A 13,291-nucleotide genomic window follows, 5' to 3' on the forward strand; every position below is an offset into this window, starting at 1 on the left:
ATACAAGCTAGAGTCATCAGAGAGGAAGGAGACTCAGCTGAGGAAATGCCTCTATGAGACCCAGCGGTAAGGCATTTTCTCAATTAGTGGTGAATGGGAGGGCCCAGCCCGTGGTGGTGGGTGGTGCCATCCCTGGGCTGTTGGTCCTGGGTTCTACAAGAAAGCAGGCTGAGCAAGCCAGGGGAAGCAAGCCAGTAAGCAGCACCTCTCCATGGCCTCTGCCTCAGCTCCTGCCTCCAGGTTCCTGCCCTGCTTCAGTTCCTGTTTTAACTTCCTCCAATGATGGGCTATGATCTGGAAGTGTAAGCCAAATAAACCCTTTCCTCCCCAACTTGCTTTTTGGTCATGGTGTTTCTTCTCAGTAATAGAAACCCCAACTAAGATGCATTGTATCCAAACAACCATCCAACCAAAACAACAGGTACAACCGTGAAGATGCCTGCAGTTTTTGGTGGATTTGTACCCTCCTCGGGGCTTGGCAGCCTCAGGACCCATGTGGAAGTCATTGTGCTCACCTGTGTTCCGTGATTGCACTTGCCTCTCTCCCTGAAGCCCATCTGCCCCAGGGGATGCAAACAGGTGTATCCTGGGGCCTGTGGGTCAGAACTGCTTGTTCAGTGGGCTAGGAACTGGGATGCCACCCTTCCTTGCCACCTCCCTGTCCCTGTGATGGCAGGGAGCTCCCTAGTGGTTTCCTGTGCCTAGGAAATTGCTCCAGAGCACTTTGTGGATGTGTCTCCTAGGATAGACTTTGATTGGCAGTTCTCTATGGTCTGGAGCTGAAGTGTGGAGGGCTGTGTTTGCAAACTCTGAAATAATGAGGACTTGGAAAAGCTGCCTTGTCCCTGTAACCTGGGCAGTCCAGCTCGCTTGGGGCATGTCCTACCAGGTTCTTGAAATGCCATGAAAGCAGATGAACTCATCTTGGCTTCTGGCAATTTGGGGGTCTCCAAACTGAGTCAGTGTATATAGTAACTGCGTTTACTTTGGAGCCCAAAGTCTCACCAATTGGGAAATTATCACCAGAAGACTTAGCCAGCTTGGAGTTTCTTCTCAGGTGCCTGCCACAAAGAAAGTTCATCAAGATCGTAAGGAAAACCCCCATCCTACACTGTTGTCTCCTTGTAATATACTATTTCCAGTCATTGTCCCTCCCCCTCCCCATTCTTTGATGTTTTAGCATGTGTTTGGGGCACAACAGAGGGTCAGAGCAAGCCATGCAGCACCTGAAGAGAAACAGGCAATTGTGAATTAGAACGGATATTTGGAGAATGTTGTACACAAGACCCAGGTGGAGATCATTCAAAATCTTGGCAGAAAAAGCGTGGCTCGAAGGTAGGAGGTAGGTCACTTCTTAATGAGGGGAGGCTGTGTGGGGGTGAGGTATGAACCAAGAAGGGGGTCTGGAAGCCTTCAGAGTTGTCCTGGCTTCTCTTCTGTTGGCTTTGCTGTTTGTCTGGATGGATGAGGAGTGAGGAAGATGTGGACAACACTAACTCGGGGACCAGGTCTTTCTTCTAAGTCTCACATTCATCCGGCACACTTGGCACCTCCTTAATAGGAGGGAAACATGCATAGAAGTCATGTCCCTGGTTCTCGTCTTCAGGAAAGGGAGCTTGGACCCTGAAGCCCAGAGAGATCTCCATGCCCTGCCACCTGAAGGCATTGAAAAGGGACAGATTGTTCCTCTGTCTGTTCCTACATCACTGTCTATCCCTCATAAAACAGGCTGTTTTCCGGCACACACCAGCCTCAGGAGATGCAGGCATCAATAGCCCCAAGGAATGGGGCAGTGGGTCCAGTAGACGTATCTCCCTACAGAGAAGTCATGGCAAGGGCCCGATAAACAGGGCTGCAGAGAAAAGTCACTGAAAGAGACAAAGGTCAAGGTGACCAGTGCTTCTGAGAAGCTGTGTAATTGTTACAGATGATCTTTTCCTCCTTACAGGACAGCGTGGCTTGAAACAGAGCAGATTCTATGAGCAACCAAATCTAATGGGTCCTACAGATGGAGGCGTGAGTAGCCGCGTCTTGGATTGTAGCATGTGGCTCATCGGTGGGTGAACTGTGTTCTAATATTAATTATGTAATCACGGGTGGAATGTAGGGGAAGCTGTAATCAGACCTCCATGTCACCATGATTGTCACTCTTGAGCGATGAGCGGGACACCTGCCGGGCTCCATGGGAGACAGGGTGTGCTGAAGGTGCTGGGATCCCATGATCCTATAACCTTGGGGGGAGGTGGCGTGAATGCAGAGCCGGTTAATGGACTGGGGGCAGCCCCCACATCAAATGTTGCTGACGGATGATGAACGACTCAGTTCTCCACGATGCTGCAAAGGGGAAGGGTGGCTTTGAGCAAACAGCATCGATCTTTGACTGCTCGCTCCATCCATATGAGCAACTCCACTGGAAGAGGCAGAGACAGCAGGTTTTAGGACCATAGAACCCAGTGGGGACAGACTTGAGTAACAGCTGCTAGGACCTGGCATGGTTCTGTGAGAGCACCATAGTTGCAGGTGCAGGCTCTGCAGAGCTGTTCCTTGGTTGTCTTTCAGGGCAGACTGCAGGCTTCTGGGTTTGACCAATAGCTCTCATTCTTGCCCATCTTTGAGTTCTTGTTTGTTCCTGACTGATCTCAGCCAACCTCAGCAGATGCTTGCCATTTGCTCTCACATTTAGATGTGGAATCTGCAGCAGCATCTTGCTAACGGGGGTCCCAACCTTCACTTCTCACTAAGGTCTGATGGTCCTGGGCTAGAGAGGGGTGAAAGGGGGTTCGTGGGAAGGCTGTCCTCAGTGGACTTGAGGCGCTTCCTGGGGGTGGTAACCCTGCAAAGGATGAAGTCCAGGGAAAGGTGGTCAGTGAGGGAGACAGGAAGAGGCTAAGGGGACAACGATCAGGTGTGGGTGTGTTTGCCAGAAGAAGTGACGGAAAACCCTATGGGTACTACCAAGATAGATGTGGTCTGAGACAAAACTCTGGGGGAAAAGGGAATTCTTCTATGGCTGTTTTTGTAAGCCATGTTAAGTGGTTGCCTTGCATGGAGTGGAACTTGAGGTTTCTGAAAAGCTGTAAAAGGGAGAGATTCCAGAGTAGCCAGATGGTCCAGCTGAGATGGTCAGCAGGGCTGGGTACAGGTAGGGAGGGTTAAGAGCAAAGGGCTTCTGAACCAGGCAGCGGTGTGTGTATAAAGCCAGAGTGAAAGTATATTTAGGGAGGAGCCTGGCTAGATGGTGTGGACTAAACATGTTGGGGATACAGGAGAGGCCCAGGGGAGCAGCGTGGGTCGGTAGCAGGTTTCAGCCTCGGCGACTGGAGCATGAGAAGACGGGCTGATTAATTTGATTTGTGGACATGAACTCAGTGTACAGGGGACATTCAGATAGACCTGGCTGATAGACAATGAACTGACCTTCAAGATGACTGGACACTCCAGGGCCCATCTCCAGAGCTGAGCTATCAACCCAGCAGGCGCTGCATGTGCTTTCAAGGTCAGAACACAGTGGTGTGAGGAGTAGTAGGGCTGACAAGGGATGAAGACGAACTTGACGTAGGTTCTCTTTGCAGGGCAGCTGAGTTCAATCCCGCCACTCCTGCATGCTTCTGTTGCACCGCTCAGGCGATCATCCTGCCTGGATACCTTGGTGTCCAGCAAACTAAGTCAGTCCTACTAGAAGTGGAGGTCTGCGAAGCACCTCCCCCTCCCATACGCTCTCTTCCCAAAGCTTCCAGTGTCTGTGTTGCTGAGTTTCATAACCTCTAGTTGCCTTTTCCCCCTAAGCATGATTTGGAGTACAAGTATGTCCAGAAATTCTTTACAACTTTCAGGTAAAGCCTCTGCCTATCATTTGTGAGGCCTTGAGTTCCATCTCCATCACCAGAAAAAAATTTAAATTATTGTTTTTCTTAAATACATATACACACACAAACCTCACCACAGACTGTGATGCACACCTGGACAGTGTATTAGTTAATGTTCTATAGAGGAACAGAACCCACAGAATCAATATATATTATAAATGGAATAGTCCAATGATGGTCATGTGTATGCTGGAGATGTTGAGAGACCCCGTCACTCCTCAGTCCCTGAAGCTAGATGCTTTAGTGGTCCCAGTCTAGCATTAGAGGCCCGGAGGGTTCTTGGAGAGCCATAGTCTTCGGTGTGTATTAGTATGTGGAAGAAGCTGGGTTTTGATAGAAATAAAGAAAGGACAGCAGACAAGTAGATGTGCCCCTCATCAATTAATGAAGGCATATGAGCAAGCAGCATGACTTTCTCCTCAGACGTCTTTGTATCTGGGTCACTTGTCAGAAGGTTCCACTCTCTCTAGGACAGTGGTTCTCAATCTCCCTAATGCTGTGACCCTTTACTACAGTTCCTTATGTTGTGGTGACCCCCAACTATAACATTATTTTCATTGCCATTTCATAATTGTAGTTTTGAATTATAATGTAATGTAAATCTGATGTGCAGTGTCTTAGTTAGGGTTTTTTTTTTTTTTAATTGCCATGAAGAGATATCATGACCACAGCAACTCTTACAAAGAAAACATTTCATTGAGGTGGTGGCTTATAGTTTCAGAGATTCAGTCTATCATCATCATGATGAGGAGCATGGCAGCATGCAGGCAGATGTGGTGCTGCTATATCTTGACCAGAAGGCAGCGGGAAGTCAGCTGAGTGTCACACTGAGTAAAGCTTGAGAAAAGAGACCACAAAGCCTGTCCCCACAGTGACACACTTCCTCCACCAAGGCCACATCTCCTAATAGTGCCACTCTCTTTGGGGGCCATTTTCTTTCAAACCACCACATGCAGGATATCTGATGTGTGACCCCTGTAAAAGGGTTGGTTGACTTCAAAGGGGTCATGACACACAGGTTCAGAACCACTGCTTTAGGAGAAAGTTTATACCTAACCAGTTATTATTCCTGTCAGTGCTTCACAGGCCCACCCAGACACCAATTTCTTAGTTGATTTTGATCCAATCAAGATTAACCATCACAGGCATATAGGGAGGGACCTACCATGAAAATCCATTGAGCCAGTAAACACTATTGGGAGGGCCAGCAGAGTAATGTGGCTGCACAGAACCCGGTGACTCTGGTTCCTGATGTCACTAGAGTACAATCAGGCCAGGAAGGGGAGGTCCTGTGTTTCCAGTGTCATCTATGTCGGGGGGGGGGGGGGAGACAGCCCTGTGTCTTAAGTGTCAGCTATGTTCAGATACAAAGGTGTAAACAATTTGAACTGTATGGTTTTATAGCTTTCATTCTCAGCAGTATTTTCTGAATGAGGGAGGCAACTCGTTCATATTGTAGCAGCTGACACTTACAGAGCCTTTGAACGCTGAAGTGGACTCTCACTTGGGCTACATCATCCCACTGTGGCCCTATGTGAGTGGTACAGAGGGAGACTGAGGTACAGAGGCTCAGTAGCCCACTCAAGGCTACCTGTAAGCAAATGTCCACCTGAGACTTGAACCCAGCTCTCTGGATTGAATCTGGTGCTTTATCCCACTCGTCAGTTCTTCCTGGATGTTTTGTCTCCCAACCCAAAGCAAAGATAGAGCTAAGATTACTAGAAGCCACATGCACCACATTCTAAATGTCCCCGAGAGTAGCAGTCACAGGCAAATGCCTATTTCCAAGATGTTTTCTTGGGCTTCTCTGTTTATGGGACCTCCTCTGTGATTACCTAGCAGATGGCATTCATGCAAACTCAAATATCACAGCAAACTCCTCCTTCAGATTAATTAGTTTCCATTTATACATCTCACCTCAAAAGCTTTAAAGTTCTTTGATCTTGCAGTTCTGGTCTCCAAAGCCTTCCAATCTCCTGTCTTTCAAGCGCCTTTGTTTTCCTGTGGTGTTTCCTTAGAACAAAACCTGGAGACTCCAGAAGGGGTGTGTCTGCCTGCTGCCAGAAGCTGTCTCCCCAAGCCCCCAACCCCCCCCCCCCCAAAACCCTATGCCATGTTCTCAGAAAAAGCCACTATGAAACAGAGCCATACCCATTCTCCTGGGACATCCTGGGCCCAGATTGCTCTGTGATATCATATAGGCCTGTTTTATGAAGGATGGAAAGCTTTTGTAGTCTAAGAGAACCGTGATTATCAGGGAAAAAGGGATGATTCTACATAACAAAGCAGCACTAGGCACATTGCCTGGCCCTGTCTCCCAAGCCAAACTGGTAGGAAAATAGTACTTGTCCCATCCTGTGATTATTTTGTCAGATGCGTTTGTGTAGCTACTCCTTCGTGGCAGATGTTAGCATGTATTATTGTCAGATGTTTGAGGTCTATGTCCTGTCTTCAAGGTTTTGGCAGTCTTGTGGGAGACTAGGACCAGGGGAAAGGAGTGTTGTTACTTCCAAGCATCATGGCTTTTATGAATCAAGACTTGCATGCACCATGACTTCTGCTAACTTCTGTGATTTCCATGTGCTATGACTTCTATGAATCATGACTTCTGTGCATCAGTTAGGATTTCTATGTGCCATGGTCTCTGTGCATCATAGCTTCCTTAAATCATGCACTATGCCTTCCATGTACAACGACTCTGTGTACTTTCACATCTATACATCATGGTGTCCCTGTTTCATGAGTTCTGTGTACCATGACTTCATGCTTGCACAAGCACCATAATTTATGCCCATCATGATTTTCGTACACCATGGTTTCTGTACGTCCCAACTTCCATGCATCACTATGTCCATGAATCATGACTTACGTGTATTAGGATTTCTGTGCATCATAATTTCTATGCACTATATACCGTGGATTCTATACATGGCTATTTTCATGAGTCATGACTTTGGGGCATTGTGGCTTCTGTTCATCGTGACTGATCTTCATGATGAGTTGCATACATTATGATTTCTGTGCAATGCACCATGACCACAAACACCATGACTTCTGAACACCACACCTTCTGTGCTTCATGACTTGTGAACATCATGACTTGTGAATGTCATGTCTTCCATACATCATTATTTCCATTCATTATGACTCTGTCTGTCACAACTCTGACGCATCATGACAGCCACTCATTTTGACTTCAGTGCACCAAGATTTCTGTGACTCTTTTCTGTTGTAGCCATTCAACACAATTCCTCTTCAACCAAAGCTGGTGGTCTTGGTTACATATGAAAATAATCTCAGAGAAAGGATATATATATATATATATATATATATATATATTTTAAGGGCAGGTACTCATTCTTTGCCCCATCTGTTTCCTCATGTCCCCACACTCTCTCTCTCACTCAGTGACAGCTGAGAAGAGCTTGCTGACTTAGCTCAGTCGAGAACAACATTTCTTCTCTCCATGCAGGCCAAATTTGTCCTGGGGGCCACAGACTTGCCTGTCTGCATCCAAACCCCGTGATCTCTCTCCCTCTTTCCACATGCCATCCAGGGATCAACCCCTAAGCAAGATCTCTTCTTTGGCATTCACACAGACTTTGGGGACTGTCACTACAATAAAGGTACTTGTCAATCTGCCTTAAGTCCCATTTGAGAATATGATAAATGACATCATTTAAGGAAAATAGCCACCAGAGTGATCTCTCTTCTCAGACATTAGTCCTGATGATGGAGTGCTGATATTGTAACCACTTCAGTGGTACCCAGGGCCAAGGATGAAGGCTTCACTAGTCTCTACCTTCACTCAGCGTTCTGCCCGGGTTCAGACTCTGGCTGCGTGGTTTCCTGGCTATGAGCCCTTTGGTAGTTCCTCTCTCTTGCTCCCTCTCTTTCCCTCCCTTCTCCCCTCTCTCCCTTTCTCTACCTCATTCTCTCCTTCCTTCCTTCACTCTCTTTATCTTCTTCCTTCTCTCCCTCCCCCTCTCTCCTTCCTTCTCTCTGTCTCTGTCTCTCACCATTCCCCCATCTCACTCCATCTTTTTCTCTTTTTCCTTCCTCTCTCTGTCTCTCTGTCTCCCTCCTTCCCTTCTTCCCTGTCTTTCTCCTCTTCCCTCTTCCCCTCCCTTCTCTCCCCCTCTCCCTCTCTCTACCTCTCTCTGCCTCAGATGCTTCATCTATAGAGTGAGGACAGTTTGGTGAGATTTCAGAAAGAATACAAACTAGAAGCTTGGTGGTGGGCCTAGAAGAGAACTGCTATGCAGGCATTGTTATCAACATGCACATATGTAGTTTCTGCCCCCAAGAAGCTGCAGTCAGGAGGGAAAACCTGAGGCTCAATTGTGATAAATGCCATTTCTTATCCCACCAGGAAAAGCATGGGTGCAGAGAGCTGGGTGAGTTTTGCCTGGATGGGTAGGAAAGTCATCCAGTGTGACTCCTTAACCAGGCTCAACAATGGCGTTGTTGGAGGGGCAGGACCTAGTGTGAGGAATATTGGGTAACCTGGTGGTTCATCTTGCCAATTTGACTGTATTTAGAATCACCATGGAAACTCATCCCCAGGAATGACTGAGGGAGCTCTAGACTGTGTTAACTGAGGTGGGAATATCTACTTTAAATGTGACTCAGACCCCATGGTCTGGGGTCCCAGATTGAATAAAAAGGAGAAAACAAGTGAAACACAAGTCAACGCACCCTACCTCTACCCCACCCTCTTCCATTTCCTGGTTGTAGACATGGCTGTTTCCACTGCCCTGCACTAAGCCTTCCTCACATGATGGGCTAGACCCTTACACCTTCTCTCCTTAAGTTGCTTTTGTTCCATATTTTGTTATAGCAACGAGAAAAGAACTAATATAGGTAGAATTAGCTGCCAACATCCACCTTTTTCATTCCTTCCACTTTCCCTATCCTGTCTCCCTCCACTCCCCCCCCCCCCCCATCCAGAGGAGAGTGCCCAGGGAAGTCCTGGAATAATAAGAGACTTTCCTTATAGATCACGGTGTCCCCAGAATGTGAAGTGCCAACCTATCCCAAGGTCATAATAGGATGAGAGGCGAGTCTGTTATTTTAAGTCCAGATGGGAACTGTACGGGGAGATGCCTCTTTATTTGAGAAGTCTATTTTGCTACAAGGACACTGAAGAACAGAAATCCAGCAAGCTTTGAGAAGAATGAGCCACAGTCCTTTATTCTCCAGATGCATTCCCAGGATTCACTAAGCCAAGTCACTAGGTGAAAGGCACATACTATAGTCCTTTCCATCCACCTCCCCGAGCACACAAATGCTATTTATGTGGTTTGAGCTTCATCATGGGAAATCACTTTGCATGTGGTGACTTAGGCTTTGGGGAAAGATTTTGCATGGTGTGGCCATGTGTCTGGGAATGGAAGAGGTTTCTTATTGCCTGGGTACCATGTAGCCATCTGGACCCACTCAGCATGGCTAATGAAGGGCTCAGCTTATGACCTGCTGGCAGGAGAGCTCTACGACACACCTTGTGACCAAAGACAAGAAATCCCCTGAGTGGGTTGAGGTCTATTATTAATCTTAGGGTTGTGAGGCTGACACTGAACTGCTGTGAGTTGAGGAAGGTGGGCTGAGTCCAACAGGATTGTATGTGTTGTGAGACTCTCTTGACAGACTGCTGCAGACAACAGATAAAGGCCTGCTATGGACAAGGCAGGGAATCTGGGCTACTTGAAGCTGGGTGGGTAGGGCTTGGATCTGAGCCATACACTCGTGGAAGCACAGTAGTCAGCAGTCATTATTGGATACTAGCTGAATGTTCAGGAATTTAGCCAGCACTGGGATGAGCTACTTGAAGTTAGTATGATTCATAAAATTCAAGACCCAGACTCACAAGACCCAAACTGCCCTTGTTTCAGATATCTGCTGCAAAGCCAACTGGCTCTACGTTTGGGGCTTCCCACAAATGCCTTTGGGTCTGAAAATTTGCTAGAACAAGTCAAAAAAGTATTAAAAAAATGTATGCTTCTGATTCTCCTCTATCGTGAAGGATATAAATAAATAGTCACATAAAGAGACATACCAGGCGAGGTCTAGGAAGTAGACAGAGCTTCCCACTATTTCTGGTCACACTTCCCTCCAAGTCCTTGAATGCATTCTCCACCTAAAGCTCCCCAGATGTCACTGCTCAGGCCTCAGACTGCATTGTTCAGGTGTGACCGGTCAATCATGAGCTTTGCATTTTGGAGAAGGAACAGAAACTATCATTGGCCGTTGCCAGTGGGTTCTAGTCTCCTCTCCTCCAAGGAGGATGGAGGAGCATGGCTGAAGTTCTAAGCCTCTGATCACACACCAGCGTCTCCCATCTGCAAATCCTCTACCTGAAGCCCCCCCTTTTTTTCCACTCTGTCATCTCATTAGCATAAACAGAAGGGCTCACAATGCATAATGAAGGTTACTCCCATTACCCTAACATTCCAAGAACGTAGGAGCTGTGGTGTGTGTGTGTGTGTGTGTGTGTGTGTGTGTGTGTGTGTGTGTATGTATGTATGTATGTATGTATCTGCTTTTTCTATACCATGGCATGGCAAGGTTAAAGGAAACAGAGACCACTGACCCAATTTCTGACTCAGAACCTTGGCCAAATTATGTGTTTGGCTGGAGGCAGCAAATAAAGTGCAGAAAATACCTGAGCCAACTGATGGGGGATTAAAACCACCTTTGAGGATAAAAAAGCTCAATGTCTATTTTGCACAATCAAGAAATGGTCATCTCAAAGCTTAGCCTTCACTGCAGGAGGATCAACGGCTTATGATTCTTTCTCATTTTGATGTGAGGATAGCCATGAGCCAATTTTCCTGGATTAGAATGAAGATGGGCATCAAGGAGAGGCTGCTCAAACACCTCCCGGGAGACTGGAGGAGGATGGCAAGTGCATGCCCAGGCAGGTGCAATGCACCACTGCAGCAGGCAATGCACCACTGCAGCAGGCAATGTACCACTGCAGCAAGCTTTCTCAGAACACTTGAGCAACAGAATATGAGAACGCAGTGTGGCCGGGCTCCAGTGTTCAGAAGTGTCTGCCTGGTCTCACCAGGCCTGCATTTCTCTGGTTCTTAGCTGATCTTTGTGCCCAAAGATGTTTCTGAGGCTCAGCAGGCATCTTCCTAGCTATGAGTGAAGTGCTTACCCTGAAGCAAGGCACAAGGACCCCTTGATTTCTAGAGTCATCTTAAGAAAAAAAAAAAAAAACAAACAAAACAGATGTAGTTGACTTCTGACCCCTACATCTCAGGCAAGTGTGTGTATATGTATGTCCTCATGCATGTACACTGGCACACACACAAACATGTACACACAGGTAAGTACTTCTCTCAAGAATGGTTGTACTCCAAGTACTCCCAGGTTCCATTTTTCCTGGGACCTGCTTGACTTGAGGATTTCAGATTCTACCTTCCTACCTGCAGCTGGTTCGGGAGGTTCCTACAGGGAAGGAATGGAAGAGAAGAGGTCCAGTATGTGTTGGGTGGCATGTGTGAGAGTTGCCTTGTTGATTGCAGAGAGAACCTTAGTGTCTCTCTTATGCTGTCCTGAGATTCATAGTGGGTTTGTGGAATGAGATGGCTATTGCTAAACAGTTTTCAGATAGGGAAGGTGATTCATAGACCCTCTGCCAACTCCAAAATCTAGTGAATGAAGTGTCGTGATCATGACTAGACAAGGAGTTATAGATGAGGAAGCTGAGGAACACTGTATCTGCATCTTGGTAACTGTGTCTCCTGATGGTCAGCCCCTTCGTGGTTAAATACTCTTGAGGTTGCTGCTAGACGGTTCTCACTTTATCAGAAACCAAGGTGCCAGGGTGTTTTCCCACATGTGTATTCACAAAGGATCTGCATCCTCGAAGGTCTAATGTCATTATGATACCTCATGCTTTGTGATTTTTGACACCCTTTCTTTTGTGGGAATCAATGAAAAGAAATATCTTAAAAAGGAGATCTGGTCTACTATGATTTGGGAGCAGAAAAAGGGTTGCCTTATAACATGAACATACTGCCCACCTCAGAAATATTTGTAACAACTTAAAATCCACAATCTAGAACCCACTTCACTGCTTCTTGCTTTGGGGAAGCCCACCTAATCTCTCTTTGGAGTGTTTTCTTTACTAAGTAGATTTCTATTTGAACTGTACAAGTTGCTTCACTAAATATTTTCTTTAGAGAAGACAAGGATTGAGAGATCCTGATAACAGTAAAGCTATGTCTCCAGCTGAGGGTTGGAATCACAGGGTGCTCCTGCATGGCTCCCACAGTTAATGCAATTCTTTGAAGAGCCATATGACTTGGTGTTTCCTAGGACTCCATCAAATCCAGCTCATCTGGAAGCATAAACACACAGCAGGAGAGGGAGATGGGGAGCTCCCTTTGCCCAGAAGCAAGGAGGTATTTCTGCTTCCCTGCACTTTAGGCTGCTCTCCACTTATAGAAGATGGAGACACACTATGTGTGCATGAAGTTATACTGAATCCTGAATAACTTTCTAGTGTTAGATTAAACCCCACTGTGCATGTTACAAGAAACAGCTACTGGAGCACAAGTAGGGGGTCCAAATCCACTTTGGTCAAGCTGCTAACAGAGACACAGCTGCACCGGCTCAGAACAATTATAGCCTTTTGTAAGACAGATTTTTTTTTTTTTGCTAATAAAGACAAAATGATAATTTGGACTCACCTGTAGTTACCTATAAAATTCTCCTGTTCTAGACTTATTTAAAAGTCATCAGATTTAAGATAAGCAAGTTTCACCTTCCCTCTGTTATCTGAAAAGGAGGTAAAGCATACATAGGGAAGTTTGGTTCTGATGGCAAAGCCTTTTCTGATAGAAACTTTGTAATACATGCTCACTTGCATCTCCTTATTTTTTCTGGGGGCAGGGGAAGCACAGGGGACTTATCAAATAAGCCTTGCCTTAAAGGCAGATAAAATGTGGGGAAGTATTATTTGAATGACAGAAAGTGTGAAGTGTAGCAATTTCTCTGAAAGCAAAAGGGAGACAACGTTCCACTTCCAGAATTACAGGGATGGATTGGCCCTCGAAGCTGAACCCCTGAATGAGCCCAGGGTCGTCATACATAGTCATGGAGGAGGATACAGTCATAGGAACAAGCTCAGATGTGGGTGAAGGAGGCAGGACCTCCAAACTTTTAGGTCTGAAGTCGAATTCTAAGTGGTGTAGTTGAGGTGTGGTGGTCATGTGTCTGTGGTCCCAGCTACTCAGGAGACTAAGATAGAAGGAGGGTTGCTTGAGACCATGAGTTCAAAACTAGCATGGGTTAGTGAAACAGACTGCCTTTCAAACACACATATGCATGTACACATGCATACAGAGACAGACAGACAGACAAATACACACACACACACATACACACATACACACACAAAGCCCCACAAGATG

The 13,291-nt window shown here is 46.5% G+C and overlaps 1 long non-coding RNA gene across 2 annotated transcripts in view; it reads left to right on the forward strand.

The window, feature by feature from the left end:
* The window catches only part of LOC131897331 (uncharacterized), a 63,511-nt gene extending 61,454 nt beyond the window's left edge, over positions 1–2,057 (forward strand). For both annotated transcript variants that reach the window (XR_009375653.1, XR_009375655.1), the window contains 2 exons: positions 1,181–1,342; positions 1,949–2,057. This is a non-coding gene — a long non-coding RNA (uncharacterized LOC131897331). The remainder of the gene's footprint in view (positions 1–1,180; positions 1,343–1,948) is intronic.
* The last annotated feature ends 11,234 nt before the right edge of the window (positions 2,058–13,291 follow it).

This window comes from Peromyscus eremicus, chromosome 22 (genome assembly GCF_949786415.1).
Source record: "Peromyscus eremicus chromosome 22, PerEre_H2_v1, whole genome shotgun sequence".
Lineage (NCBI taxonomy): Eukaryota > Metazoa > Chordata > Mammalia > Rodentia > Cricetidae > Peromyscus > Peromyscus eremicus.